This window comes from Macrobrachium rosenbergii, chromosome 53, assembly GCF_040412425.1.
Source record: "Macrobrachium rosenbergii isolate ZJJX-2024 chromosome 53, ASM4041242v1, whole genome shotgun sequence".
In the NCBI taxonomy this organism is placed as follows: Eukaryota; Metazoa; Arthropoda; class Malacostraca; order Decapoda; family Palaemonidae; genus Macrobrachium; species Macrobrachium rosenbergii.
The window spans coordinates 45,409,342-45,435,009 of record NC_089793.1 but is presented as its reverse complement, the minus strand read 5'-3'; the positions used below and the strand labels follow the sequence as shown (position 1 = coordinate 45,435,009).

Below are 25,668 nucleotides of genomic sequence, written 5' to 3'. Positions count from 1 at the left end.
CAGGCCAGAATAAACATAAAAACTCGAAATTGATTTCCTACGTGAGCGAAATTTCATCATTACTGTACTATAGGCAATAAATCTATAATACTTAAATAAAGTTGATTATTTCCTTGTGATACTCTCCAACTACAGATAAATATAGAATATTTGAAAATTTTAATAGATTTACTTTCGTCCTCATCCTTTCTTTACATGAAGCCAGAGAAAAATCTGAGCTAAAAAATAAATAGTTGTAATGTAGTCATACTTTGCCATAATAAACGCACGGAGATAACGATTTTGCTCCCGTACCTAAACCAAGGGATAAAACATAAGCTATCTGCAACTTTTCATAACAATTACTAACACAAGGAAAAGACAGCAGAAGTGAAGAAAATCAGTGAGAATTAACATTAATCAATCAAACTTACCTAATAAAGTACTGTTGGTGATGATTTGGAATATCTTCCCTGGATCCATTCTCAGTCTCTGAGTATTCTTTTTATGACGTATAAATTTTTATCGTTATCTTCATCACAGTCTCTAACATAGTTTTCCGAATTATGTGCACCTGGTGACAGTTCAAAATTTCAAGGTCAACTTTCGACCTTTATTATGGCCAGTACTTCTCTCGCTGTCTTCGTAAACTGTTATTGCAATTACTTAACAGCAAAGGCTGGCGTACTGGCGACACAGACATACACAAGTAAAGAATAGAGCAAATAACTGAAATTTGACAATTAAAAACATTATAATTATAATTAAGTAGTGGCAGTAGTAGTATTTGAATAATTGCAAAATAATTACGAGCATTAGTGCCAGTTATTATTATTATTATTATTATTATTATTATTATTATTATTAGTAGTAGTAGTAGTAGTAGTAGTAGTAGTAGTAGTAGTAGTAGTAGTACTGAGCTCCGCGACTGACTACCATCAAAACTCAGTTCCTCGTTGGACAGGTCGGTATAGTTCTCGGCTAGCACTCTGCTGGGCCCGCGTTCGAGTCTCCGGCCGGCCAATGAAGAATTAGAGGAATTTATTTCAGGTGATACAAATTCATTTCTCGGTATAATGTGGTTCGGATTCCACAATAAGCTGTAGGTCCCGTTGCTAGGTAACCAATTGGTTCCTAGCCACGTAAAATAAGTCTAATCCTTCGGGCCAGCCCTAGGAGAGCTGTTAATCAGCTCAGTGGTCTGGTTAAACAAAGGTATACTTAACCATCAAAACTCAAAAAAAGAAAATTTCAAGACGAAATCTTTCCCTATACGCATAAATAATTTGTTCAAGGCCACAGAATTCTTGAAGCAAGGAAGCAAATCCCAGTGGACACCTGGAATTCATACACAAGTAAAATGGAAGTGTCTTCCCTTCCTTTCTCACTAACGGTACTCATCATATTTTTTATTGTCATTGACGACTGGTATTATTATACATCATGGGCAATCTTTAATTTGAAATAAGATGAAATGGTCATGAACTTGTTGAGAGAGAGAGAGAGAGAGAGAGAGAGAGAGAGAGAGAGAGAGAGAGAGCACTGTCTGGCATGTTTGGTAGATTATTGTCTAAGTTGGACGCCTTTGGGAGTCGCACCGTAATAGCATCGTATCTTGCCTTAACACTGTCAATTCATGTTTAATACGAAAAATAAGGACATTTATTATTTAATTAGTCTATATTAATATTAGTTACTAGCAGCAGAAACAATTGGAGTAGTAGCAACAGCAGAAGTAGTAGTGGTAGCAGTTATGTTTCAGTCTAAATCTGAAAATGGAGATTTCCCAAGAGAAGCGCAATGATGGAAAATATAGTAGCATAATTAAATGGAATGGTCATCGCCAACGAATCCCAGAGGCACACAACATACAACCCTGATGCCTTCTATATTGGGCAAGAGTAAAGTCATAGAAATGATATCAGTGTACAGCCATCAGTTTCAGAAACGAATGGATAACATCTCTTATACGGGGAAATTGTGCAATATAAAAAAATAATTTGTATAGAATTTGTAAAAAGTTGGCCTAAAATGCACAAAATGCAAACACAAAAATAATAATAATCATTACAAGGATAAAAAAAAAACTGTGGAGATAAAAATCGATGAACAACAAGAGCAGAATGAGTAGGAGTAATGGACAGGAGGAAGGTAGGAAGGACGAGTAAGGAAAAATATAACACTTTACGAACTTAGCAAACGAAACCGAAATCAGGTTAGGCAACAGATACGACCATTTTTAAACGAGCACAGGCCAAAGGAAAGAACTGCCATTAACTTTTTCAAGCCCAGGCCCCTAAGATAGAAGGAAATGGAAGGAAGAGAGGTTGTCATAAATCTGGAAAACCAGAGGCAGGAAGAGTAATCCAAATTATTGTCATGATTAGAAGTGAGAGAGGGAACAAAACCAACTCGAGGCAGAACGTACCGGAGCTTCAATGACAATATCGACCACTCGGCCCTTTTTTTCTTTGTAATTTTCCCCGCAAAAACCTGCAATATATTTTCTGCATAAAAATTTGTTGCATGAACGATCAGTGTCCTTCTGTCCTAGAGGGTCAGGCCACTGTAAACCGAGAGGAGGGGAAAACACAATATCGTTAATCTTCGGCGCTACGCCGTTTCAAAATATATCATCACTGACATCCCTATCTTTTAATGGAAAGGTCGATAGGAGAGCCAACCTCATACCTTATCTACCCCATGCCAGATTGAAGCGAGAGGGAAAAAAGCTGGAGAGGAAAATTAAAGGTGCCCGAACAGAAAATAAACAAAGAAACAAACCCAAAGGACCGCCCATTGAAAGATAAACGGTTATAGAAATAAGGGAATACAGAAGAGTTTTTGCCGACGATTAAGCGTGAAAACAGGGAATCTCTTCCAGTCCAGACAATCTGTCCCCGATATACCGTAAAACTGCATAAGCAAATGGAGGATATAACTTTTTCAAGCTCCAACCCTAGGGACGTTACGTACCGTCCCGAAGCTAGAACCTAGATATCTTCATTCTGCATACTTATTTAGAGGACATAAGTGCTGATTATATAATGCCAAGAATAAAAGCAGATTTGCAATGTTATACCCAGAAGAACATATGTGCATATGTGGAAGGACATTATGTTTCACTGCGTAGAGTATGACCCGAAGCCCGGATGAAGGAGAACTCAGCGAAGTTAATATCCTGCTTACAAACAGATATGAATAAAAACAAAAAAGAAAGAAAGAAGAAACTCATCTCTGAAAACGTCACCCGGCCTCTCCTGGCCCCTATTGTGGGTGAATGAGTCAAAATGAGATCCGTGTATGTGTGTGTGTATATATATATATATATGTGTGTGTGTGTGTGTGTGTGTGTATATATATATATATATATATATATATATATATATATATATATATATATATATATATATATATATATATATATATATATATATATATATATATTAAAAATTAAACAAATATTATATAACTTTTATATAGGATACCATTCAGGAGAAGCAATTTCTTTTAATATAAACTTTACAAATGAGCAAAACAGCTGTGTCGAACGGATTTATCATTATTATTGTTAACATTATTATAAACAACTGACCGATTTTTTAGTCTTTATCAGTAATAATAATAAAGATGAATAATAATTGTTTACCTATTATCGAGCCGAACAAGGAATCTTGAATGAAAGGTAAGTGCGCTACCGACTGAATAATAATAATAATAATAATAATAATAATAATAATAATAATAATAATAATAATAATAAATATCAAGAAGCTCAAAAACCAATATGGTTCGACGCTGAGAAACTTCCTAGCGCATACCGCTCCCATAAGTCCTGTTATATTGATACATTTGCATGTCTCCGCCGCACTAAAAACTTCCGCTTCAGGAACTTTGTGGCAACATAAAGAAACTTCGAAGTTCATAACGGCCAAGCGCTTACAAACTTCAAACATCTCGTCCTCGAAGAGTTAATTGTTGATAAGATGAAAGATGAGAAAACAGTTTAACTAATAAAATATTTCACCAGCAATTTATTAAAGCTTACTTTGTGTCGAATTACACCAAAGCTCGTTAAACAACTCACTATTTTAGTTCATTAGAAACTCAACAAAAACCTTTTACAAAGTTTACTGAGTAGTAAACGATCATCAGCTTCTTACTCAGTTTACTTTAGGTGATGAAAATTTGCCAAATCGTATCAAGAGCTTGCAAAACAGTTCACCTTGTATCATACTTCATTAAATATTTAACAAATTTAAATAAGTTTATTTTTCTCATATTTCATCAGCAACTTATCAAGTTTACATTACAACCAGGCAATATTCCTATCTTAGGAACAATATCAAAACTCAATCTAAATTTCTCTTTAAATTAATTATCATAAAACTTTAAAGAAAAAAAAGTTGATACAACAGTTTACTTTCAGAGTCAAAGTTCGCCAGCGTTATTAACAGTTTAATCTATGCGGTGGCAGTTCTCATGAAAACTCAATAGACAGTTCACTTCGTGTTAACTTTCACAGAAACTCTAGACAACTGAGTTTGCGTCTAACTTTTCCATTCGAATGGAATGACCACAGTCTCGCGGAGACGCAAGCTCCAGAGACGAGCTCTTTATTCCGGAAGAAGACACAAACTCTTCCAACGCGCGCTCGCTGGGAACTACCTCGCGCGACCTTCGAGCTCTCCAGGAGGCAATACTTGGATCGAGTCGCTGGGACGAACTCACGATTGCGATGTGCGCGCATGCAGACCATCAGCTCTCTACTGACAGTAGAAAGGAGAGAAAGGCAGACACCACTGAATCCTCCTAGCATGCGTAGTACAGTACACCGATGTGGAGGTGGTTTTCACGGTGGAAAAACTTTGCTAATTTACGAGGTTAAAAAAAAATGTATTTTTACCAAGCATGTTCTAATTTTCTTTCATAGTCACCCAAATCAAAGTATTCCATGCTATGGGAATGTCTTTAGCATAGATATTATAAACAAAAGAAGGACATTGGCTAAATATTAATTTTTTAGGTGCTAAGATTAGAGCATGCTACACACAAACGTATTACGAATGTTACAAAATTTTCTAGCATACTTCAGTAACCAATTATACATCCAGTAATGTTTGGGGACAGATCAATGCTTATTAGCCAATTTCATTTCATATAGAACTTGAAGTTCAATAACAGATCACTGGTTATTTGCTCTTCGGTGTACTTAAAGAAGCGTTAACGAATTTCCAGAGAATAAAATATTGAATTATAATTGAATTATGACACAGAAAGGAAAAGCTCTGGAAGTGAAAACATATTAACCCAGACTGCCCCGTACCATTTATTGTGAATGTCTTGCAAACAATGCTTGCAATACCCTTCACGGATTGTACAAAGTTCATTAAATTGTTGGGAATCCTGGAATTCGTCATTTACAAGACCCGAATAATAATCACCATATAATGAGGCAAATACGCATTAAAGAAATTAGCAACCACTTGCTGAGGGTTTAAACTCTGCTCTAGTAGCTGTTATTTTTCTTATTTGCAAAACAGAATTCAATGACAAAAGACATTTATTGACCATAAATATTGACCACTATGTGCAAAGTTGGCTCAAAAGTCTAAACTGTTGTATAATCTAATAATTTAAAATTTCAAGTAAGAATTTATTCACCTGACGATTGTTGATAATTTCAGACCATCACGGATGGCTGACCCGAGTTCGGATGTTCACACTGGCAATTATGATATTAAAAATAATACGATAAAAGGGAAGAAAAAGGTTTTCAGCCTCCCCAGATGTCTCAGATTGACAGTGTTCCTGGTGTTATTAAGTTCCTTCGGCAGAATATCCATCAAAGGCCCGTTCTCAAGGCAGCTAATATGCATACAGTTCGTTTCACACTTTTCATGGACAGTGGAATTCCTCGCAACATATATGTTATATATTAATTGGACTTACTTTTGGGTTGTCATTTCTGGGATATAGATATCCCCATTACATTTTTTTTATTTTATTTCAAACTATTTGCTATGTTAGACTACAGAATAAACTATATTTTTGTAGACATATTTAGGCTGTTCTTCCTTGGTTCAGTTAGTGACTTGGATATGGAGAGACAGAGAAGGGTTGAGTGAGAGGGACTGTGAGAGAGAGAGAGAGAGAATCGTGCTTAGCTCGGTCTCACGCTGACAAACGCTACCATGATCCCTTTCGAGATACAAGTTAATTACGTCATTGACCTTACAACAGATGTCGTTTAGAGGTTATGACCTTATTTGACCTTGTATAACATATGAATTCAGAGACACATGAGGCGTTTTTTAAATGAATTTCTAAAATAGTCTTCTTTTTTTCTTATGAATTGGTTTGTTTAATTAATCTAATTTTTTTATATACTCATTAAATTCTTCACAGACTCTATGGCAACGTCTTACAAAACTTACAGACTGTCTTTGGGTAATAGTCCATGATGGCTTGATGGCTGGTTTAATTTAATCCAAGCAACGGTTTCACATCAAGACATAAAAATCAATCCTGCAGAACCAGAATCCGGGCCGCAGTGGCACTGGCCGCTGAAATGAAGAAGTCCTTGGAAGATCAACAACAATACGCAAGTAAAAACCAGAAGCCAAGTAATGCAGGATGCGACCATACACCACCATACAAACGAAGTATGGGAACAGTACCACCCAGTTAACACCAGGATCACCAGGCCACAAGATCATCGAATAACTCCACCAATGCAACCACACAGACTAAATTACCAAAACAGAGGAGAGTGCTGGAACCTTGGCAAACGTAAACATTGAGTGAGAGTGTAAAGTCCCCGCTAAGCGGGTCTTCTATGATGGCGACCCGTTTTCTATGCCGCTCCTCGGATAACGGGTCACGCAGGATCAGCCATACCCAATCATTTAAACTGATCTATGTAAATATTTACCTATTACTAGCTTGTATGGCATATGTTTCTTTTGTTCATGTATCAGAATGTCGTCAATTTCATTACTGTTAATTTTTGCAACTCAAAGTGTATTTATTCATTGTATTTATTGTTAAATGTCATTGACCTCAGGTCACCCTGGTTCTCATTGTATTCCTCGGCGCGACGTCAGTCCGCCGCTATATAAACTGCCTGTGTCCTCAATAAATCAGCAGTAACTTTCTCCTGCTCATTTCTTTAGTACCTCTTAAAAGAGTGTCTCCAGGTTTTCTTCGTATTTCTCCAGTATAAGAGACATCAGTGGAACAATAATTGCTCTGAATACTTATGAATATGTAGTGATTCAATGAAGGTGACAGCCTTTTGCAATAACTATCATCAGCGCTTAAAAATTGTTGAAAAAAATTGCATATTATTAAGGTTTCATAGCCGAAAACTTTATATGCCCTAAGGCAAGCAACAAGGACGCTAAAACTTTGTATACTGTGCTGCCATCTAGTGAATGGTTCCAAGATGAGTAGCTACGTAGCGCCACTAAAGAGGAAAGAAACCTTCGGTTTAGAATTCTCCTCTTAACCTCCAGTGGAAGCTGTTACCAAAGTTCTTATTGAAGAGATGAAATTAGGATATGGTGATATAATAGGTGTCCAGATATTAAGCAGAAATAGAATTGTAACAAAACTGTCTTCTTCAACTAAATTTGAGAATGTTATTGAAATCCCTTTAAGGAACTCCTTTAAAGTTAAAGTATTCAACTTGAGTGCTATGTATATATATATGTAAATTAGCAATGCTCCATTTGAGCTTGATGACCAGCTTTTAACCACTAAAAAGGCGAAATTTGTCTATAAAATTGTGAGATGTAAAATTCCCTTTCAATATTTCCACATTCCTAATTATAGCTATTCTCAAATGAAACGAAAAAGTAAATGAAGCTAATTAACTTGATGTTATAATATAAAATCGATATTTTATTAATACAAGAACATGACATTAAAATGATGAGAATCTTAATCTGATCAGAGAGCGATGCAAGATTTATTTTAGCTACACAAATAAACTTAAAGGTGGCACTGCAATTCTCGTTAATAAATCTTCATTTGTGCAAGTATTGAAGGAGGAACCAGACGTATATGGTCGAATAATCAGTATTAAATGTAAGTTTTGTGATTATGAAATTTGTATTGCCATTGTCTATTCTCTATCGGGATCAACATAAAAGGCAAGAGAGGAAAAAGTTTTATAATGAAGATCTGTTATACGTTTTTGCGAAATAACAACCAAAACCTAATCCTTGGGGGTGACTGGAATTCTGTAACAAGTAAGCGAGATGTATCTAACCCTGACAGCAACCTAGTTTCCAAGGCATTTTGTAACCCAAAAAACAGTTTAGGGTTCAGAGATGTTTGGTTTGCTACTAATCACATGGTACAATATACTTACGTTAAAGACAACTATGGTTCGAGAATTGACAGGTTACATGTAAAAGGGCTATTTGAAAATATCTCAGATGTTCAAAATATTCCGATAAGCTGGTCTGACCACTGTATGGTTAAGTGCTCAGTTAAAATCAATAATAAAGGCACGATTGGTAGGGCATACTTGAAGCTCAACATTTCCACCCTTAGTCAGGATATAGTGAAAAATAATTTTGAGAACTGCTGGAAAAGACTGAAAAGGGGAAAACTTGGCTACAGAAACGTACTTGAATGGCGGATTTTTGCAAAGGGGGAAGTGATGTTTTTTATAAAATCATCTAGAATCAGTAGCCAAGAGAGGCATATGTTACTAAACGTCCTTAAAACTCGGCTTAGGGAATTAATGGGTTTTGAATATGTATCAGGTGAAAAGTTTGAAGAAATCAATACCTTAAAAACAAGGATGAACTATATTGAAGATGAAATGTGTGAAGGAATTAGAATTAGTGCGAGAATAGAGGAAAAAGTACAAAGTGAGAAAGTTTCTCCATACTTACTAAAGAAAGAAAAGAATAGCAAACCAATTATGAGCAACCTTGTGACGGAAAATGGGATTAAGTTGAATAATGTTCGGGCAATATTACATTACGCTAAAGGTTACTATGAAAAGTTATTCAAAAAAGAAAGATGTAGCGAAAAAGAACAAGAGAAAATATAAAAATTTATCAGGAAGGAAATTAGAAAAGAAGATAACGATGGTCTTATTTCTAAGATTTCTGAAAAGGAAGTTAGAAAAATAATAACAAATGAAAACTGGAAAAACGCCAGGCCCAGATGGGCTTTCTCTGGAGTTCTATAAACAAATGTGGCTAATTATTATTAGTAAGGATTTCACTGAAGTGATAGAGTTTACTTCGGAAAACAACTTCATGTCAATTAAAGTCAATAATGGAGTGGTGGCGTTAATTCCAAAAGACGGCGATTTAAGGTATTTATATAGCTGGACACCCATTACCATGCTCAATGTCGACTACAAGATTATTGCAAAACTGGTTGTAACAGACTAAAATTAGAACTCTCCAAAATGATCTCACAGGAACAATTTTGTAGTGTGCCAGGAAGATCTATTAATCTTTGTAATACGATTATCAAAGACATCATTTATTACTCAAATGAAGAACCTGAAAGCCTCCATAATAAAATTAGATTGGGCTAGTGCTTTTGACTGAGTAGACCTACAATTCCTGTATAAAGTAATGGAAAAACTTGGTTTCGATGAAAAACTCATATATAGGTTGGATTAAATTACTATATAGTGATGCAGTTAGCTGTTTGTGTATTAATGGAATTGTATCTGAAAACTTTGCAATCGAAAAATCAGTGAGACAAGGATGTCCTCTTTCAATGATGTTATTTATAATAGCCCAAGAACCATTATATAGGTTATTAAAGGATAATTTAATAATGTATACTCCTAAATTTCCCAACGATCTTAAAGTGCCAGTTTGTGGTTTTGCTGATGATTCATCTGTTATAATTTCTTGTGACGAGGGAATAACAAAGTGTTTTCATTTGGTAAGAATGCTTGAGTTCACCACAGGAGCAATACTGAATATGGAAAAAACAAGTAATTTTGGAACTGGGAAATGGAAAGGTAGGTTGTCATGCCAGTAGGTGAATTGAAAGTACAAACAGTGTGCTGCAGAATTCTAGGAGTAACGTAATGTAACAGCTGTTGTGACACTTTGAAGATTAACTGGGATTTAACTTATAATAAATTTGTCAAGTCAGTTAGAGTGCTAGGTTTAAGGAAATTGACTTTATTTCAGAAGGCAATTTTAATAAATTCAAAAGTCCTTTCTAAAGTCTGGTATATAGCTCACTCCTTTCCTGTAACGAGAGAAATTGGTCAAAATGTTGAGAAACGTATGTTTAAATATCTTTGGAATGGGAACTACCAGCCTATAAATAGAAAAACTCTGTACCTTCAGAAGTTAAGAGGAGGAATTGGCATTATCAATGCGTATATAAAATCCCAAGCAATTTTTTTAAAACTTTCTTAAAATGTTTAGCACACAAAGGTTCAGGTATAGAACGTGTTATGTACTATAGCCAAATAAGACTTACTGGTTTACTGGGTAGCAGTGTGAGAGACGCAACTATTTTCCCGGCCCATTACTTCAATATCGTAGTCAATCCCAGGTGTGAAAACCAAACACATATATATGATCCTTATGGAAAATGATAGCTTTAAATTAAATGCAGAAATGAACTATCCTACTGACAAATGGACTGAGATATGGAAGAATGTAAATAATAGATTCACTGACCCTTATGATATACATATATTGTGCAAATATTTGCATGAAGTGCTTCCTACAAAAGAGAGATTGCATGTTATGAAAATATCAAGAGATCAATATTGTGTTGAATATGGAAACACTGAAAATATGATGCATGTTTTTTTACTTTTGTCCTTTAGGGAAAAACTTGTTAGATTGGTTTCAGCAAAAACTGTTGCACGTTTGTGGGATTAATTGTGTGTTTTTGCTAAAGCTGATAAGGTTTGATTTTGAGCCCATTTCTAGAAAAGACAGAAACACTGCAGTAATATTAATAAGTGACCTTATTATTGGACTGTGGCAAGGTTATAAGAATGGGAAACTATTAAATGACCCAAACTTGAGGACTATGATTCAGGAAAGGATGCAGAGATCCAGATTGATTTTAAATTTTCAATTAGGGCATTTCTTTAAACAATATTTCACAGATAAATACAAAAATTTGTAAATATTTCAAAATTATCGTAAATTATCCTTCACCATAAATGTAAATATTTGTAAACAACCAACGTAATTTTTTTTGGGGGGGTGGGGGAATTAACAAAATAAAAATTACCAAAACAGTCCCCAGTTCATCTGTTACAATGCTTCATGTAAACATCAATGATGGTAAAGGATAAATATTCTCAATCGAGTTACACAACCACAACCCAGTTTCCATACTTTTAAAGGAAAGTGGGAAAGCCAACGAACAACAAGTAAAATTCAGGAAATACACAGCTACAGGATACAGTCATATATGAATAGGCAATAACTGAAGAACGCAGCATAACAGCAATCAACTCCATACAAACATCATAATGGATCCTGCATACTCGGTCCTCTCCAACTCACCAGCAATTTCATCCTTCCCTTAACTTCCTTAACTAACTATTCACGTGCAACATACCGACAGTCCTCACACCCGATCTTAACGATCCTCGCCCTTACCCTACATGATATGAAAGGAAAACGACTTTGCAAAACAGCACGACGCAAACTGTACATTCTTGGCTCGAAATTTCTAACCTTCATCACGTGATTATTCCGAGGACATTCGGGACGTCATTCTCACGAACATAAATTTCACACTTTTTAATCACAGAGCAATGAACGACCATTTTCATACGACGATCATTTTCAGATTTCAACTGTTTGCCATTTTCGTACCTACTGTAGACCAGCAACACCGAACGGCTAACGGTGAAAAATACGATACTGATCGAAATGCAGTATACATCACAGAAATCAACCACCTACCTATTGGCCACTGAATGATACCTCAAACTGTCAAACTTCTAGGCCAAATATAACATAATAAAAGAAAAAGAAGGAAAAAGCTACCCTATAATGCTTCTAACTCTTCGTTGGGTGAGTCGGTAGAGCTGTGGACTGGTACTCGCTAGGCCCGAGTTCGACTCTCCGGCCGGCTGATGAAGAGTTAGAGGAATTTACTTCTGGTGATAGAAATTCATTTCTCGCTATAATGTGGTTCGGATTCCACAATAAGCTGTAGGTCCCGTTGCTAAGTAACCAATTGGTTCTTAGCCACGTAAAATAAGTCTAATCCTTCGGGCCAGCCCTAGGAGAGCTGTTAATCAGCTCAGTGGTCTGGTAAAACTAAGCTATACTTTTCTCTATTAATTGCCACCACCAACGAGCACAACTAAGATGAACTGATGGCTGGTCTCGGGAGTCAACTCCTGCTTACATTACCAACCGCCGATAACAACCAGACCTGATCAGAGCCATAAAAGGAAATACATCTAGAAGGAAAAAATGGGTGATACCTGCAAAACCACTTAAATGGAGACGTGTCAAAAAATCTCAAATTCCGCCTCGAACACGAAGGGAAAATTACAGTAATGTCTGCATAATTCCCGAAAACACTCTCACTTATGAAACAGAATACGGTGGAGAAATTGAATAGAAATACAATCAAAGGCCAAAAGTAAAGGCCATCACTTACGCCGAATTACGATTACACAAAATTTCTTGCAGAAAACTAGAAAAAATAAAAATCAGCCTAATATGTTTAACGAAATCCGTTTCATGAAGTATTTCCCTACTCTACCTGAAAAAATAAAAATTATTTTTATAGCAAAACCAAATAAGGAAAAATCCCTTCCCCACATTTATAGAATTCTATGACTACGAGAGCTATTTCTTTTAAATCTTTGAAAAAATAATGGCGCAGAAACAACAGAACTACTTGGTGTAACAATTTGGTTCCGCGAACAGGGGAACAGCCAGTACGTACTAAAACTCGTCATCATGGCACCAAAATGCAAGGAAACACGCTCAAAAAAGAATTATAGTCACCTGGACATCAATAAAGCCTTCGACGATGTCGTAAAACTGCAACTTCAAAGACAAAATATATCACTTATAACAAGAAATCGTCAGAATTCACCTATAAATTTCTACAAAGACGAAAAGTAACGTCCACATTTAAAGGCCTACCATACACTACCATAACACAATGCGGGGTTATAAACGGAACCCATCCTATTCCTGACATAAAAAAGACCACTCCCTGTTTCTCCAGTACAGAAAGTCACGCTCATTTCGTTATTTGCCGAGGAAGTGAAAGACTGTGTTTAGATGAGGGAAAAATTTAAAAAAATGAAGCTCGAACAGGAGCAACATACCAAAGGTATTATCACAAAAATCCTTGGCAACATGATATCAAATGCAAATTCCGAAGGATCTATACAACCAACATTATCAAAACGGCCAAACTTAACTTTTCAAAAACGCAGCTTCGACAGCGCCCAAACAGGTCCAGAGAACATGAACTACAACACCAGTATTTATCATTCAGCTGGTGTTAGAATACCCCATCAGTCAGTCATAAATATCAGCAACGGAAATATACTAGAAGTACGAATAGTATAAAACAATAGCTCATGATCCATTAGAGAGCTTCTCAAATCTGGCAAAATAAAAGTCAGAAAACTCCATGAAAAACTGAATACAAATCCCATGAATATACGAATTAACAGAAAAATCAATAAAACTTGAATAAAAGTGAAATATTTTAACATATCCAATAAAACACAAATTCGAGTTATAAAACCACTATAGCATCTCCCAAGTGCAGAAAAACATCTGTTGCACGAGTACTGACAAGTATATATTGCAAGCAAGGAATAACAGAACTCAATTAAAAGAAACCAGCGCAGAATAACATGCAGTACATGCAGGGGACAACAGCAGCAATACCAGAGCCACACAATGCAGTTATAACCAAAAAGACAATGGTACTAACTGACATCGACCGTAACCAGTGAATGTGTCCTCAGTTATGTATTTACAGGAATGGTGCGTATTCAGGGGCGTAGTGGACATAGAGGAGAGACTGGGCAGTCACGTGACTCGCGTGCAAGTAGGGTACCACTGCCATGTGCTGATTCCCAGAAATGGCAGCAGCAATGACTGCACAGACCAGCAGCACCAGACCCACCTCTGGCACCCAGTGCTGGGCCATCAACTGTGTTACATACAGAAACAGGCTCTCAGAAGAACAGGGAATCATATTTCACAAGTAACTGACATATTTTCATTCATGAAAATCTTTATAACTGTGTTGAAACAACCTCAAACAAGTAAACATGTGTTAGATCACAGTCAACTTGCAGTCAACCACACCCCTGCTTTTTTAGTTAATAAAATAATGAACGTTGTGATAAGCTTTTTATTAAAGCCTATTTGACATTAAATTCACATAGCCTAATAAATTAGCATGTAAGATTACCGTCATCCATATAACCTTGGTTAAGTCTGACAATTTTCCGTAATACTAGTACTACAATGTACATCTCCTAGTATCATGAGGCCTAGCCCTAGGCTTGCTGCAGTTGAACAGTCTAAGTTAGGCTAGCTTGTGAGAATAACTTAGACTTTCATAGCTAGCCGAGACTTGAGCTGTATTTCATAGGCAGTGGAGAGGGACAGACAGAAAAATCAGCATTCCTGAAGGTTGCCAAGTTAGGCTACTTTGCTAAGCTAAGGTTAGGCTATAGAAGGCTACCCTTGGTTATTTGATGGTCAACCCTGGTAGACTAGCTATTTGGCAAAGTTTACTTTTAAATGAATTTGAAGTATCCTTTAGGGTAAAAATGATAATTGTAAAACTGAAGAATACTACTTTGTGTTCTGGCAGATCAAATTCAGTAGTATTCTTCAATTTCACCATTATCATTTTAAAGGATACTTCAAATTCATTTGAAAGTAAACTTTACCAAATAGCTAGTCTACCAGGGTTGATCATCAAATAACCAAGGGTAGCCTTCCATGGCCTAACCTTAGCCTAGCAAAGCAGCCTAACTTGGCAACCTTCAGGAATGCTGTGACATGTTACACAGGTTTATACATGTACCTCTTAGTAATAATTGCACTTGAGGCTGTACAAATAACTTCTATGCCATGGTTCGAATGCTTTTAATTGCTTATGTACAGGACGCACAGTGTACTCTTTCCAAAATCACAACTGTATGAATATGAATTAATGTAGATTGTAATTACAGGTATACTGTAATTAAATAAATAGTTTCTCTTATAAGATCTATCAGTAGCCTCGTGGGTTTAACTATGCCTTAAAAATGTCTGCAGGTCAGTGTAGGAAACCTGTTGTTAATAACATGACGTGAGATTCAGGACTGATTTTTGTCAATTTTGTGTTTTAGATTTCCTGACAAGAACAAGGATCTAGACCGCTACCTTACTTGGGTTAGAAACTGCGGAAGGGATAAGGAGCCAAACGATAGATCACATATATGCAGCAAGCATTTTCTGCCAGAGTACATTTCCAAACCACCTTATCATGAGCTTAAGTTTCTGCAACAGACTTTGAAGTCCAGAATATGTTAAGAGGCAACAACGTGGCTGCCTAGGTCGATTAGGTCTAATAAGAAGTAACCAAAAGGGGCAAGCCGGCATACACATCAATACTGGCAACGGCAAGATTTATACAGCCCTCCAAACTACAATAATAATTGTACCCCTATTAATAGTATCAGGAACGGTAAATTTTAAAATCCTATGAAATGATTGTACAGACTATTGAAAATTGGCTGTTAGGTATCAGGCTATTAAACCTAGGCTATTAATAATATGATTATGCATATGGATGAAGCTTATATGAGATGACAGTGTTGGAGATGACAATTATTTTATCATACTGTTGTCAAATTTTACTGCTTGTCGGTCTGACCCATGAACAAAGAAGGATAATAATTAGTTCTGCCTCTAGAGAGTAAAACTGTAAATTTATGGTGGGAGGAAAGGCACATAACGTCGGCAAATTGGTCAAATTTATTGCTCAAGTGTATAAAAACTACATCAGACAGAATTAATAATTTTATTTCTACATGTAATACACGTTGTTCTTGGTAAATGCTTCAAAGCTCATTTACCAATCTTTAAAGACTGCTGAGAAAATTAATTGGCTGTCAGTGCAACATGATCATAATGCAGCGTCGCCATATCTGCAAAACTTTATGGTTTAACTGTAGAAAAAATGTACCAACAAAATTAAATATTTTTATTTCTGCACACAGTACATATTGTATTTAGTAAATGGTGCATAAATCATTTGACAGTCTTGAAGGAGAGCCGAGAAAACACGTTTTAACCCTTTGATTACGGCCGAGATGAGACCTCACACTTACCACAATCCGGAGGGTTTTCAGACGGTAGTCACCCGTAGCATGCTACCAGACGCACGAAATCGTAAAGAATCATTGTAATAGCGTTTGTATTTGTTGTTTTGCTGCAAATTAACCTGTTTTATTTATATGATAATATTGTGATAGTAGCGATCCGTGATATAGATATTATGCAATTAATGTAACAACACAAATAAATAAACATAGGATAAGTACTATATATCGGGGTTTAGTGTTGCCAGAGGTATAAGCACTGCACTGATTGAGGATGACAGTCTTCTTTTTTTTTGTCATTTTCTCTAATTCTGTTTGAATCCGTAAAGGACAGCTACATCACAGTTGTGTATTATAGTTAAAAATTATTTGTATATTCGTCAGAAAACTAATCATAAAGAATGTTCATCATTTTTATGGTTCCGCTTACTATTCCACTAGCTGGGCAAAAAAAAAAAAAAAATGAGAGAGAGAGAGAGAGAGAGAGAGAGAGAGAGAGAGAGAAGAGAGAGCGTGACAAAAAATTTTACCTATGATTTATTCCTTCTAATTGTACATCAATAACATTGGAGAGTAAGTAGACACAATCACAATATTGGTTGCAATATTAACCACATTTCTGGGTAATATTTTTATCAATGATCAAGCACCCAGCTGACAAGGGATACGCAATCTAGAAATTCAGATGAATTCTGCAGTGTTTGAAAAATGGTTTAAAACCCAGCTTCTTCCCAATATAGGGCCATCTGCCATCATAGTGTTGGATAACGCTTCTTATCATTCAGTTCGAATTAATAAACCTCCGACAATGTCTGCCAAAAGGATGAAGTTAAAGACTGGCTAATAAAAAATTAGTAAAGTTGCAAAGACATTCATGTAAAGAAAATGATTACGTGATTGACAGACTGGCAAGAGATCATGGACATAGTGGTTAGGCTGCCTCCATATCACTGCCAGTATAATGCAACAGAACTGATATGGGCGCAGGTGAAATCATACGTGGCAAAGAAGAATCATTTTTAAAAAATCAGACCTGCTTCCTTTGGTCAAAGAAGCAATTGAATCCATATCTTCTGACAACTGGGCTAATGATGTGAGACATGCCGAAGATATAAAAGAGATGACGCTTCAAGAGATGTTTGCATTGATAAATATATAGATTCTTTTGTTATCGATGTAGCATCCTCTGACGAGGATTCTTCATAAGTAATGTCTCCTCATACTTCGATTGTAAATAAATTTATTGCTTTCCCTTGTTGTGTGATATCCTGTTGAACACTGAAATTGAAATAAATTGAAATATAGATCTGTTTTTCGACAGAAAGTGGCAGAAATATCTTTAAAAATCTACATATAACAGAAATGCCACAGCAGTGATGAGTATCATATGACAGTGCTTTAAAAGCACAGGTAAATCTAATACTGTATAAATGTGTAATATATATATATATATATATATATATATATATATATATATATATATATAATTGTGATATAGTTTTTGAGCTTTTGAAATGCTTTCTTTCGTGCATGCCGTAATCCGTCTTTACCTCCTTGCTGTATCAAGGTTGAATTTTCACTGTACAGCTATAAAATAGCTCATAATAAACATTCTTTAAATATTGTTACACCTATATATATATATATATATATATATATATATATATATATATATATATATATATATATATATATATATATATATATGGGTGTAACAATATTTAAAAATATTTATTATGAGCTATTTTATAGCTGCACAGTGAAAATTCAACCTTGATACAGCAAGGAGGTAAAGACGGATCACGGCATACACGAAAGAAAACAATTCAAAAGCTCAAAACTATATCACAATTATATGACTTCGATAACAGCAAAGGAACAGTAATAAAAACTATAGTAGATGACGTAACTCAAGAACATTGCTCAGTACAGCATCCAAATAAACAAAACTGAAAATGAAAGCACATCTAGGTTTCCAAATTTCTTGCATCTATCATTTTCATATATTGAATTTTTTTTTTTATCTAAAATTTAAGTGGGAGTGGGACAAAACTTCATTCAGAACTTTCTATTATAGTACACGTGCTTGATAACAGGCGCAAACAATGAGAGCTTGAAGTCAGAAGGTTAATGGTCAGTTTAAGAGGGCAAAGTCTCTTCCTAAAACGGTCGTACTATAGTAACCCCACCCCGCCTTTCTTGTTTACTTGCTAACCTTGTTTACTCTTATTCAGTTTTCATCCTCTGGACTTTACTACTGAAGGTAATCTATTTCTTGTTTTGTCATTGTCATTTTCAATCTTTAAAGCATTTTAATTTTGTAAGCTCTGTTGTCAGTTTTAATTAGTGTTTTTGTATCTTTTTAGCCAGAAAAGATGGGATATGGTGATCCTGAAGCGCACCTATTAATAAATATATCAATGATGAGCTGACTGTTCTTCCTATCCGTACTCCCTACTATATATATGCATATATGTATATATGTATATATATATATGTATATATATATATATATATATATATATATATATATATATATATATATATGTATTTATATATATATGTATATTTATATATATATATATATATATATATATATATATATATCTTTCTATCTATGCATCTATCTCTGTGTCTAACTATCTGTTAATACACACACTAACACACACATATACGTATACATACGTATATATTAACTTTATCACATACACAATTGTTCTGTGCATTAACTAAATTACTAAAAGGACCTCATTCAAACTGGATGGTATCTATAGATACCATGCAGTTTGAATGAGGTCCTTTTTATATATATATATATATATATATATATATATATATATATATATATATATATATATATATATATATATATATATATACATCACGAAGGAAGCAGTAGGAAAGGCATCCTCATCATCTACAGTTTATTTTCAATGCCGACGTTTCGCGACGAATTCCAAGTCGCATTTTCAAGGCTATAAAATATAATATAATTTGCGAACATCAATAACAAATTAATGCAATGGCAACAGCTCTTTATGTAGTAAAAATATTTAAAACAAAACACCTCATTCCAAGACAAGTCAATAATGAGTAAAAGGAGTTCACTAAAATCTTAAAACAACCTACCTATATGAAAGAAAGAACAAGACTAACATAAATAAGTACAAACAGAGTGAGGAAAACCAGTTGCCCAAACTAGGCTATAAACAATTTCACTGAGGACGATTGAGTATTTAACGACGGCACAGTCTTCCTGATAATTATGGATTCTAGGATGGTTAAGTCGTTGTTGTTCTGCACTCGGCCTAGGATGGAAAAATCCTTGCTGTCAATATAAGTTTTACATAATTTTTGAATGATTTCGTATATTTGATTGCTCAGGATTAGATAACCTGCTACCTGTTCTATGACTTATGCCCCTGTGGGAATCTATGCGGACCTTCAACAGCCTCCTCGTGCATCCCACATATGTATATCCCGTGATCACATCCCGGGCAAGTGTACTTGTAAACAACGCTGGACGAAAACAGAGGACTGAGCCGGTCTTTGACTCTGAACAGAGACCCTATTGTAAAGGGATTTTTCGGGATGATTTTCAGGTTTAAAGCTGGAAAACTCTTTTTGAATAATGGCTGTGCATTTTCTCCTAAAAGTATCATCATGCACGAAAGGGAAACTTGCATACATCTTTAGTTTCGGCACAGTCGATTCAGGTGTTGCCGGAGTCATTTTCTGTAGTAGCAGTTTATTTAGGGATCTGAAAAGAAGTCGTGATGGAAAACAATTATTATTGAAATATTTCACTAAAAGGATATCTCATCGTGGAAACTCTTCCAGTTTGACGAGTGGGTGTAAGCCCTATGGAGGAGGGTTAAAATAGAGTTCAGTTTCAAATGAAAGAAACACGAACTATAAAAATTCATTCCCAAACCAGTAAATGTATTTTTCTATACACACCTGTGTAAAAACCTGAGTCACCTCTGGAAATAATAAGATCAAGGAAGGGGAGTTTGTTATTTACCTCCTTCTCCATAGCGAACCTTATGTTTGGATGTTGTCGGATGACGAACTCCAGAAAGGACTCTGCATGACATTCATGACGAAATAGGGAGAACGTGTCGTCAACATATCTTCGATAAAATAGAGGGCGGAACCTAATGGGACATTCTTCTATTATGCGCTCCTCCAGGAGCACATGAAGATGTTAGCAAAAATTGGACCAAGTGGTGATCCCATGGCCATCCCTTCAGTTTGTTTATACAAACTGAAGGCAAAGGTCGTGTCCAGCACGGCCAGCTCTAAAAGTTGTTTAAAAATGTCCTACTAAAATTATTAAAAATTGCATCTTCATCAGTAAAAAAGTTTGCTTAATATTATCTCAGTATTATTATTATTATTATTATTATTATTATTATTATTATTATTATTATTATTATTATTATTATTATTATTATTATTATTATTATTATTGGAGAAGCAATTCCACAGTTATATATATGTACATATATTTAAAGATAAATATACAACTGTGGATTTGCTACTTCATTTTAAGACTCATGCTACTATGAGTATTTTTTTATTATTATTTTTTTTTTTTTTAGAATATGAATCCAATTCATACGGGACAAGCATACAGGGGCCATTGACTTGAAATACAAGCCTCCAAAGTATATGGTAGACAGGTTTTCCAGGAATATTGGAAAAGTTTTCCGTGCGTCTTTAATTGTGTTCTTGAAGAATCTAAAAATTATTTCTTTTCCGAAGAAGAATTTTTCTTTAAATAAGACAAGCGATTTAAACTACTCTGTATCCTTCAAAAGATCTACTATTATAATTTGATGCTGGTACCATAAAAAAACTATGTATTTATAACTTACTCTGCTATGCGGATAAACTTAATCATTTCTTGCTGGAGGCAGCCATCTCTCTCTCTCTCTCTCCCCCTTAATAAGGTGATCAATGGCAATGGAGAAGCCTTGTTAAAACCAAAAAGGTCACTTTTCTCGTGAAGCTGACCGGATTACTGGACGCTATGTGATGACCATTTCAGGAAAAAGAAATTCTTGAGACCACCTTATTTCTAACTATTGGGAAAAATTAACGCACACAGACGCACAAACCAGTGTATACACACACACACACACACACACACACACACATATATATATATATATATATATATATATATATATATATATATATATATATATATATATATATATATATACATATATTTATGTATATGTATCTATCTATAATAATAATTTCCAAGTTGATCTTGTCCTCCCCCAGGGTGAAATTTTCTAGAAAGCTTTATTGCCACGAAAATAGCATTTTTTTAAAGAAATAAATGTAAATGTAGCGAAAAATCATCATCATCGTATCCTTTTCCCTCGTCGTCGGGAGGAGATATCTATCTATCTATCTATCTATATGTATATATATACATATATATAGATATATAAATATAAATATATATATATATATATATATATATATATATATATATATATATATATATATATATATATATATATATATATATATATATATACATATATATATATATATATACATACATGTATATATATATATATAATATATATATATATATATATATATATATATATATATATATATATATACATATATACTGTATATATTTATATATATATATATGTATGTGTATATATATATATATATATATATATATATATATATATATATATATATATATATATATATATATATATATATATATATATATATATATATATATATATATATATATATATATATATATATATATATATATATATATATATATATATATATATATATATATATATATATATATATATATATATATATATATATATATATATATATATATATATATATATATATATATATATATATATATATATATATATATATATATATATATATATATATATATATATATATATATATATATATATATATATATATATATATATATATATATATATATATATATATATATATATATATATATATATATATATATATATATATATATTTCTCCCGGCGACGAGAGAAAAGGATACGATGATGATTTTTCACTAAATTTTTAATTTCTTTCTTTTTTAAATATTGATGTTTTCGTGGCAATAAAGCTTTCAAGAAAATTTCATACCTTCTGCTGCAAGAAAGAATCATTGTCGCCTGGCGCCGTAATATCTTCGTGTTTTTCCTGCAGTCGTTTTAGAATTCTTCCGCTCATGCATATAGCGCCATCACTCAATAGGTGCACTGACACCAAGGACTACAGTGGCCATCTCAGGGATCCTCCAGGAAGACGTCTTGAAGCCTTCAGAGACAGCATGTGAGCAAAGAAGGCGAAGTTTATGGTTAAAATGAACTGGATGACGAAGCAGATCGACTAAAAGAGATTTTCAAGAGGGAAAAGTACATCACGAGAATGGCAGATAGCTTCAGTCTGTAATTGTTTACTGCTGAAAATATGGACTACTTCGCGGAGCAGTATGAAGTCGAGGTTCCCGCCTTCTGCGATTATTCGGCACCTCTACAGTCGTATTGTCACTCACGGACGCAAGCTCTTCATTCGAAATAAGGAAGGAAATAATCAAGAAGAGAGGAAGACAGTGGAACGGAGGAACTGAAGAATTTATACGAAATAAAAGGTAGAGAACTTGAGGTGTTTTCTAAGCTGATTGAGAGGGGATTTTGGATGCCCAAAATTACCGCTTGGAGCAGTTCTTCGCTCGAAATAAGGAAGAGAAGGAACAAAAAAAGAGACGACATCGGCGTGGAGGTATACTGAAGAATGCTGACGAAGAATAAAGTAGATAACCTGAGGTGTTAGAAACTACTTCAAAGATTTTGGATTCACAGAATTACTTTTCGGAGAAGCAAGGAAGAATCGAAGGGATGATCAATATCGTCAGTAAGAGGGAATCTCATAAGTTTATAGAAGACGACTCCTTAAAGCAAAGAAGCTGTTTATGTGCCAGAAAAAGAACTCCAAGTAATGGTTATCGCGATGTTGAAATGATCTAAAACCTTCGAGATTTTCCTTGAAGACATTTTGGAATCCTTCAGTCCTCCGGCTCCTGGAAGGACGAGAGAAATGCCATTCGCGCATGCGCCGAGCTTCAAAGTGTCCAGAACAATCTCCGAGATGCTTCAAATCGTCTGGAAGCCTTCGGAGACAGAAAGTGTCAGTTTTGAAAAGTAGGGTAAGAGAAAGCAAAGAGTATTGGTGAGGGAAGGGTCCGACCCAGAGGCCGCTTCCTTCCTCCAAGGAAGCAGCCTATGGGTCTGACCCTTCCCATGGAAAGGGCCCAAGCCCTTTAAGGATTGGCCCCAAAAGCCTACAAGGCTTGCCAGTCTTTTGAGGGCAGCCTTGAAGGGAAGGGTCCGACCAGAGGCTGCTTCCTCGGAGGAAGGCAGGTATCCTGTCAGGCTGGGGAAGCAGGCCTGGAGAGGGCCCAAGAACTTCAAGGATGAGGCCCAAAGTCCTCCTAGGCTGGCCAGTCTCTTGAGGGCAGCCTTGAAGGGAAGGGTCTGACCCAGAGGCTGCTTCCTCGGAGGAAGGCAGGTATCCTGCCAGGCTGGGGAAGCAGGCCTGGAGAGGGCCCAAGAACTTCAAGGATGAGGCCCAAAGTCCTCCAAGGATGGCCAGTCTCTTGAGGGCAGCCTTGAAGGGAAGGGTCCGACCCAGAGGCTGCTTCCTCGGAAGAAGGCAGGTATCCTGCCAGGCTGGGAAGCAGGCCTGGAGAGGGCCCAAGAACTTCAAGGATGAGGCCCAAAGTCCTCAAGGATGGCCAGTCTCTTAAGGGCAGTCTTGAAGGGAAGGGTCTGACCCAGAGGCTGCTTCCTCGGAGGAAGGCAGGTATCCTGCCAGGCTGGGGAAGCGGGCCTGGAGAGGGTCCAAGAACTTCAAGGATGAGACCCAAAGTCCTCCAAGGATGGCCAGTCTCTTGAGGGCAGCCTTGAAGGGAAGGGTCCGACCCAGAGGCTGCTTCCTCGGAGGAAGGCAGGTATCCTGCCAGGCTGGGGAAGCAGGCCTGGAGAGGGCCCAAGAACTTCAGGATGAGGACCAAAGTCCTCCAGGATGGCCAGTCTCTTAAGGGCAGCCGTGAAGGGAAGGGTCTGACCCAGAGGCTGCTTCCTTGGAGGAAGGCAGGTATCCTGCCAGGCTGGGGAAGCGGGCCTGGAGAGGGCCCAAGAACTTCAAGGATGAGACCCAAAGTCCTCCAAGGATGGCCAGTCTCTTGAGGGCAGCCTTGAAGGGAAGGGTCCGACCCAGAGGCTGATTCCTCAGAGCAAGGCAGGTATCCTGCCAGGCTGGGGAAGCAGGCCTGGAGAGGGTCCAAGAACTTCAAGGATGAGGCCCAAAGTCCTCCTAGGCTGGCCAGTCTCTTAAGGATAGCCTTGAAGGGAAGGGTCTGACCCAGAGGTTGCTTCCTCGGAGGAAGGCAGGTATCCTGCCAGGCTGGGGAAGCGGGCCTGGAGAGGGACCAAGAACTTCAAGGATGAGACCCAAAGTCCTCCAAGGCTGGCCAGTCTCTTGAGGGCAGCCTTGAAGGGATGGGTGGGCAGCCTTGAAGGGATGGGTCCGACCCAGAGGCTGCTTCCTCGGAGGAAGGCAGGTATCCTGTCAGGCTGGGGAAGCAGGCCTGGAGAGGGCCCAAGAACTTCAAGGATGAGGTCCAAAGTCCTCCAAGGATGGCCAGTCTCTTAAGGGCAGCCTTGAAGGAAGGGTCTGACCCAGAGGCTGCTTCCTCGGAGGAAGGCAGGTATCCTGCCAGGCTGGGGAAGCAGGCCTGGAGAGGGCCCAAGAACTTCAGGATGAGACCCACAGTCCTCCCAAGTCTGGCCAGTCTCTTGAGGGCAGCCTTGAAGGGAAGGGTCCGACCCAGAGGCTGCTTCCTCGGAGGAAGGCAGGTATCCTGCCAGGCTGGGGAAGCAGGCCTGGAGAGGGCCCAAGAACTTCAAGGATGAGGCCCAAAGGCCTCCAAGACTGGCCAGTCTCTTAACCCTATCTGGTGCAAGTTGGGTCTGGGCAGACCCACCCTACGGGATTTTTTCATTTTTAGATAATTTTATTTAATAATCGTTTTTAGTTGATTCTATGATTACCAAAATATGGGAAATTATTAATTATTTTAATTTTCATTAGCCCTTTGATTACGGCCGAGATGAGACCTCACACTTACAACAATCCGGAGGGTTTTCAGACGGTAGTCACCCGTAGCATGCTACCAGACGCACGAAATCGTAAACAATCATTGTAATAGCGTTTGTATTTGTTGTTTTGCTGCAAATTAACCTGTTTTATTTAT

The 25,668-nt window shown here is 36.3% G+C and overlaps 1 protein-coding gene across 3 annotated transcripts in view; it reads right to left on the bottom strand.

Annotated features, from left to right (window-relative positions):
* Positions 1–25,668, bottom strand: part of LOC136834430 (putative neural-cadherin 2) — a 582,131-nt gene that overhangs the window by 159,168 nt on the left and 397,295 nt on the right. The window lies entirely within an intron of this gene.